This window comes from Canis lupus, unplaced genomic scaffold (assembly GCF_011100685.1).
Source record: "Canis lupus familiaris isolate Mischka breed German Shepherd unplaced genomic scaffold, alternate assembly UU_Cfam_GSD_1.0 chrUn_S1740H1936, whole genome shotgun sequence".
NCBI classification, from domain to species: Eukaryota; Metazoa; Chordata; class Mammalia; order Carnivora; family Canidae; genus Canis; species Canis lupus.
Window position 1 is genome coordinate 106101 of NW_023330591.1, and position 8099 is coordinate 114199.

Genomic DNA, 8099 nt, shown 5'->3' on the forward strand with positions numbered 1-8099 from the left:
TGGATAGATCCTTTAAGTATGATATAGTGTCCCTCTTCATCTCTTATTACAGGGTTTGGGATAAACTTTAGTTTATCTGATCTAAGAATGGCTACGCCTGTTTCTTTTGAGGACCATTAGAATGGTACGCAGTTCTCCAACCTTTTATTTTCAGGCTGTAGGTGTCCTTATGTGTAAAATGAGTCTCTTGTATACAGCACATAGGTGGGTTTTCCTCTTTTATCCAGTCTGTAACTGCAGCTGCACCTTTTGCTGAGGTCGTTAGGCCCATTCACGTGCAGAGCTACAACTTAAAGATATATATTTAGTGTCATCAATGATACCTGTTCAGTCCCTGTTGTGGATTGTTCCCCTGGACTTCCTCTATTGCATACTCCTCCTTAGTGTTTCTTGCAGAGCTGGCTTCATGGTCACATATTCTTTCAGTTTCTGCCTATCTTGGAAGCTCTTTATCTCTCCTTCTGTTCTGAATGAGAGCCTTGCTGGATACAGTATTCTTGGCTGCATGTTCTTCTCATTTAGTACCCTGAATATATCCTGCCAGGCTTTCATAGCCTGCCAGGTCTCTGTGGAGAGGTCTGCTGTTGTGCTAATACTTCTCCCCATAAAAGTTACAAGTTTCTTGTCTCTTGCTGCTTTAAAGATCTTCTCTTTATCTTTGGAATTTGCAAGTTTCACTATTAAACGTCGAGGTGTTCAGTCGTTTTTATTGATTTTAAGGGGTGTTTCTCTATTTCTGGATCTGAATGCCTGTTTCCCTCCCCAAATTAGGGATGCTTTTAGCTCTGATTTGTTGAAATACGTATTCTGGACCTCTGTCCCTTTTGGCACCCTCGGGAACCCCAGGTAAACATAGATTTTTTTCCTTCTGAGGCTGTCATTTATTTCCCTTAAGATATCCTCATGATCTTTTAGTCGTTTGTGTCATTTTTCCTCAGTTTCCCTCCTTGCCTTGTCTTCTATGTCACTCACTCGTTCTTTTACCTCATTAACCCTCATCGTTAGGACCTCTAGTATGGATGGCAACTCATTTAAGTGATTTTTAATTTCGGCCTGATTAGATCTAAATTCTGCAGTCACGAAGTCTCTTGAATCCTTTTTGCTTTTTTCTAGAGCCACCAGTAGCTTTATACTTGTGCTTCTGAATTGGCTTTCTGACATTGAATTGTAATCCAAATTTTGTAACTCTGTGGGAGAGGGACTGTTTCTGATTCTTTCCTTTGATGTAAGGTTTTTCTTCTGGTCATTTTGCTCAGTGCAGAGTGGCCAAAAATGTTATACTTGATAGAAGCGTGAACTCTTCTCTCACTGTAGCATTCCAGCTGCTCTCTCCTTAAATCTCAGGCTGAATTCCTAGGTATTCAGGATGATTTGAAATTTATTGGGTAATTGGGAATGGACAGGTAATTTGGGGACCCTACTCTTCCACCATCTTGCCTCCACCTCCTCTGTTTTCCGTTTAAGCATGGATTCCAGGCAACGATATCAAGAGGGTCACTAAGAAAGCCGTCTGACATTGGCCACCTGAACTGCATGGTGATTGGCCTCCTGAACCAGGCCACAATGTGAGCCTGAGTGAAGTCACAATCGCACTTTTCTCAGATGACATGATACTTTATGTGGAAATCCCAAGAGTTTGCAACTTTGCTAGGACTCATACTGTAATTCAGCAATGTGGCAGGATGAAAAATCAATGCAGAGAAATCAGTTATAACTGATTGTCTACAATTTGTAGACACAAGACATGATACTGAAAAAAGGGAAATTTAGGGTTGATCCTACTTAAAATTGCACCATAAAACATAAAATACCTAGGAATAAACATAATGAAAGAGGTAAAGGATCTGTAACTAAAAACTACAGAACACCTATGAAAGAAATTGTGGAAGAGCAAAGACATATATTAACATTGCATGTTCAAAGATTTGAAGAATCAATATTGTGAAAATGTCCATGATACCCAAGCAATGTACCCTTTCAAAGTAGTCCCTATCAAAATACCCTTGACATTTTTCACAGAACATAAATAAATAACTCTAGGATTTGCATGGAACTGGAAAAGACCCCAATTAGCCATAGGAATGTTGAAAAAGAAATCAAAAGCAGGTTATATCACAATGTCTGGATTTCAGGTTGTATTTTGTCTAAGGTTTTTTCTGTATGTCATAGACAAAGCTGTCATCATCAAAATGTTATCATACTGCCACAAAAACAGACACATTGATCAAGGAATGGAATAGAGAACTCAGAAATGGACCCTCAACTCTATGGTCAACTAATCTTCGACAAAGCAGAAAAGAATATCCGCTGGAAAAAGTACAGTCTCTTCAACAAATTGGACAGCCACATGCAGAATAACTCAACTGGACCATTCTCTTACACCACACACAAACATAAACTCAAAATGGATGAAAGACCTAAAGGTGAAATAGCAATCCATCACAATCCTAGAGAAAAACACAGGCAACAACTTCTTTGATCTTGGCCATAGCGACTTATGCAAGACATGTCTATAAAAGCAAGGGAAACAAGAGAAAAACTGAACTACTGAGACTTCATCAAGTTCAAAAGCAAAGGAAAAAGTCCATAAAACTAAGAAGCAACCTACAAAATGGGAGAAGGCATTTGCAAATGACATATGAGACAAAAGGCTAGTATCTAAGATCTATAAAGAACTTATGGAAGTCTACACTCAAACAAGTATCCAGCGAAGGAATGGGTGGAAGACATGAACAGACATTTCTCCAAAAAATCCTACCACGTGGAGAACAGACACATGATAAAAAATGCTCCACATCACTCATTATCAGGAAAATACAAAACTAAACAAAACCCACAATGAGATACCATCTCACATCTGTCAGAATGGCTAAAATGAACAAGGCCGCTGGCCCCTGCCAGAGTACTGGAAATCAAAGAGAGGCTCGAGCTTCCTGGCGGCGAAGCGTCCTGGCTCAATGGACTGGATGGGCACAATGGCAAGGGCCTGGTCTTCACCATCAGCCATGCCCGACCACAGTATTCATCTGGTGTTGTGGAAGGAGCACGGCTGACGCCACGCGCTGGCCGCCGGTGACTGTGGGTGCTGGGGCCCGGGTTTTCAGTGCGACCTCTGGCAGCCGACTGCATGAACCAAAGCTCTCACCTAACGGTATCGTAGCGCAGTGCACAATCATTTATCTGTGTTTGCCAGGGGGACCAGGGCTCTGGGCGGGGGAGGGCTTGTTTTCTTGACACACGCACAGCATGCTAACGGAGTACAACCATTGACTTCATTTGTACTTAGTTACGTTGGTCAGTATAAGAGGATGCATTGAGGGTTCATCTTTCTTGAATATTGGTTTCAGTAAAGAAAGTTAAATGGTTAAAAAAACTGGCGATGACAGTGTAAGTATGGCCAGCTGTCGGATGGTCTCATGGTCATTAAAGAGTTAAGATTCTGAGTATTAAGTGCTAATAATTACAATTTTTATCCAATTTTTATTAAGTAAATTCTAGCAAGTAAGATACCATATTACTGCAGATAAAACCATCATTGGGAATTATTAAATTGATTGCATATTTTGAGCTACTCTTATGAAGAGAAGTAAAATACTTGGTATGTGTAAGGCAGCAGAGAGTTGGCTTAGGGACTCTCAGCTATTTCTAGAAATTGGTTAGTAAAAATAGCATTCAGCTTATTTTCCTTAGCCAAGACTATTCTGAGGATGGAATCTGTGACTCAGCAGCAGCGCTGACGCTGTCCCTTCAAACACCTGGTTGCCCATTTTCCACTGTTATGCTGATGCCTTTTACCTCATCTCATGTTTGATAAGGCGTCCTCCCTGAATGAGCTGGGCTACTTCATTTGTGGCATGGCATGCAAACAGAAGCCAGTTTCGAAGGCTGGACCTTGTAGGCAAATCTCATGAATGTCAAGGAGTAACAACAGAGGGCAAATGTCATCCGCCCACTGATAATCTCTGGAGACTTTTTTCATGTCATTGATGGCAGCAATGGGAAGACCCCAGTTGGCTACAGGGCCCCAGAAATGCGTACTCATGAGGCAGTCCCGAAAGTCCTTGCTCCGGACATAGTCTGCCACCAACAAGAAATGTTGGCGAGGATGTGGAGAAAGGGGAACCCTCTTGCATTGTTGGTGAGAGTGCAAACTGGTGCAGCCACTCTGGAAAAGTGTCCCCAGGACAGGAGAGCCCAGCCTGGAGAAGCAGGAGTTTCACCATTCTTCCCGGACAGGAAGGCGCTCTCAGGGAGTTAGAGCAGGATCCCAGGAGGGCGGGGATGACCTCAGACTCCCAGGGACACTAACAGACCACCTGCGCCCCAGGGAGAGCACACCACACCCCACGGCTGAGCTCCCTAAAGGGCTGCAGCGTGCCTGGCTGGACCCGCGAACAACTCAGAGGCGGCTCAGGCGGAGGCACCTGGGGCAGGGGGCTGCTCATCCAAGGGAGCAGCTCGGAGGCAGCTTGAGCAGTGGGGGGTCTCCACAGCCCCCAGGAGCAGCTCAGATGCGGCTACAGCAGAGGCTCCATGCAGAAAGGGCTGCGCAGCTGGGAGCGCGAATCCAACAGCGCAGGCCCAGGAGCAACAGGGTGCCTGCGGACACAGTCCAGGATCTGGTGCTCCCCCGGGGACAGGCAGAGGCTAGGAGGGCACAGGACAGCAAGGACACTCCTGCCCCAAGTTGAGCAGATCAGCGGCACCTCCCCCAGAGCATCCAGGCCCCTGCAGACTGAGAGCTCCGTAGTTACTGCAGGAGCTGATTCCAGGGCTCTAGAGCTGGCCGCCGCCACTGTTGTTGTTCCTACTGGGGTCTCACAGGATAAAAAAACCCCAATAAGCCTCATAGTGCCCTCACTGTATAAACAGGTTTAAACATCTTTCACTGAGCCCTGAACCAGGCAGGGGCTGAGCAGCGCCCCAAAGTGCTAACACCTGAAATCAGAACAGCAAGCCCCTACCCCAGAAGACCAGCTAGACAGACAGGAAAAAAAATTATTGATCAACCAGTGCTGGAAAGTTCCAGTGGAAGTCGAGGAATTTACAGTATACAGAATCAGAGTGTACTCCCCTTATTTTTTTGTTTTTTGTTTTTTGATTTCTGTTTGTTCCTCCTCCCCCCCATATTTTTGTTTTTCTCTTTCTCTCTTTTTTTACTTTTTCTCTTTTTTTCTCTTTTGTCTATTTTTTTAAGTTTTTTTCTTTCCTTCCTTCTCTTCTCAGCTTTTTCTCCTTCCCCAATAGAAATTGTTTTTGGCAACTCTGCACTGAGCAAAATGACTAGAAGGAAAAACTTACCCTCAAAGAAAGAACCAGAAACAGTCCTCGCTCCCACAGAGTTACAAATTTGGATTACAATTCAATGTCAGAAAGCCAATTCAGAAGCACTATTATAAAGCTAACTGGTGGCTCTAGAAAAAAGCATAAAGGACTCAAGAGACTTCATGACTGCAAAATTTAGATCTAATCAGGCTGAAATTAAAAATCACTTAAATCACTTAAAAATCCAAACTAGAGGTCCTACAGACCAGAGTTGATGAGGTGGAAGAACGAGTGAGTAACATAGAAGACAGGTTGATGGCAAGGAAGGAAGCAGAGGAAAAGAGAGAAAAACAAAAGACCATGAGGAAAAGTTAAGGGAAGTAAATGACAGCTTAAGAAGGAAAAATCTACATTTAAAGGGGGTTCCAGAGGGTGTCGAAAGGAACAGAGGACCAGAAAGCGTATGAGAACAAATCATAGCAGAGAACTTCCCTAACTTGAGGAAGGAATCAGGCATGAAGATCCTGGAGCTAGAGTGATCCTCCCCTAAAAGCAATAAAAACCATTCAACACCCTGATATTTCATCATGAAACTTCCAAATTCCAAAGATAGAGAAGATCCTCAAAGCAACAAGATACAAAGGATCCCTAAACTTTATGAGGAGAAGTAGTAGGTTAACAGCAGACCTCTCCCCAGCGACCTGGGTGGCCAGAAAGGGCTGGCATGATATATTCAGGGTCCTAAATGAAAAGAGTTCAATTTGCCAACATATAGCATATCTCCCATGGTCTTCACGTCAAGTGCCCCCCTCAGCGCATGTCATCCAGTCACCCCAACCATCCAGGAAACTCCCTTACCAGTACCCCTTTTTCATTGCTCAGAGTTTGGAGTCTCTCATATTCTGTCATCATCAACTGATATTTTCACTCATTTTCTCTCCGTTTCCCTTTATTCCCTTTCACTATTTTTTATTATGCCAAATGAATGAGACCATATGATGATTGCCTATCTCTGATTGACTATTTTCCCTCAGCATTATATCCTCCAGTTCCATCCACATCAAAGCAAGTAGTATCTCTTTGTCGTTTCTATTCTTTTCTTTTTTCTTTTTTTTGTACTTAACAAATATATTCAGAACATTTCATCCTAAAGCAGCAGAAGACAGTCTTTTTGAGTGCATATGAAACATTCTCCAGAATAGATCACATACCAGGTCACAAATCAGACCTGAACAAGTACAAAAAGATGAAGACTATACCATGCATAGTTTCCAACCACAATGCCATGAAACTTAAGGTCAACCACAAGAAAAAAACTGGAAATACCACTAATACATGGGGGTTAAAGAATATCCTACTGCTTATAATGAATGGGTTAATCAGAAATTAAAGTGTAAATTAAAAAATACATGGAAGGAAATGAAAATGAAAACATGAAGGTAATATTAAAAGATGTCTTTACTGATCCTCTGATTTTCACACATGCTCTTCTTAACCTCCATTATGGAGTTCATCCATTTCTACCAGGTATTTGGGATTAATCACCCCCAGCCAGCATAGTAACTTCCTTCCTTGCCTATTGATTCAGGGGCCTGAAGAGCTCAAAGTGGCCAGGCACCAGTTTCAATTTCCAGATCAGTGGGATTGTTTTTGTGTCTCTCTTTGAACCTGAGACCTCTAGGCCAGCAGAATAATAATCGTGGGAAAGAAAGAAACATTTTGCAAGTAGATCATGACGGGTTATAGTGAGTAGTACAACTCCCAGTTCCAGTCCTCGATTCCTGCACCTGTAAATGTGAGCTATGTGAGAAACAGCATCATACATTCGAGAGCTGATTTAGAGTATTTATAGCCCTCTGGGGAACCTGTTCCTACCCTGCAAGGAATGTGCCACCTAGCATAAGCACTACAGCTGAATCTTTTATTTTTATTTGTTTCTTAAAGTTATTTTTTATTGGTGTTCAATTTGCCAACATATAGAATAACACCCAGTGCTCATCCCATCAAGTGCCCTTCTCAGTGCCTGTCACCCAGGGACCCCCAAGCCATGCCCACCTCCCTTTCTACCACCTTAGTTCATTTCCCAGAGTTTGGAGTCTCTCATTCTGTTTCCCTTTCTGATTTTTTCAGACTGATTTATCTCATTTCTTGCTTTATTTCCTTTCACTATGTTTTATATTCCCCAAATGAAGGAGACCATATAATATTTGTCCTTCTCCGATTGACTTATTTCACTCGGCATAATACCCTCCAGTTACAACCACGTCAAAGCAAACGATGGGTATTTGTCGTTTCTAATGGGTGATTGAGTTCAATTTTTTAAAGAGTAAATGAAAGTAAGATTAAAATAAAATATTCTGTGTAAATTCAATGGGAAAATAGGAAGTCAAAATAATTGAGAGACATGGCTGTCGATAAGATGGGGGAAGAGTAGGATCCCGAAATCACCTGTCCTCATCAACTTACCTAGATAACTTTCAAATCATCCTGAAACCCGATGAATTCGTCCTCTGATTTAAAGAGAGAATAGCTGGAAGGCTAAAGTGAGAAGCGTTTGCGCTTCTATCAAGGTAGAAAACACGGAAAAATAAATGAGTACACTCCAATGGGAGAGAGCCTCCACAAGGAGCCAGGCTAAGGCCAGGCAGGAGAGACTCCAGGACGGGAAAGCCCAGACCGGGAGAATCAGGAACTTGACCAACATTCCTGGATGGAAAGGCACTCACAGGGAACTCAGGCAGGATCCCAGGATGGGCAGTGGAGCCCCAGGTTCCCGGGGTCAACATAGGAAATGGGGAGAGCCGCCACAGACCATGGACGGAGCTCCAGCAATG

General features: G+C 42.9%; 1 pseudogene; it reads right to left on the reverse strand.

Moving 5' to 3' along the window:
• Positions 1 to 3776: 3776 nt before the first annotated feature.
• LOC119878573 overlaps positions 3777 to 8099 on the reverse strand; it is a 5051-nt pseudogene continuing 728 nt past the window's right edge.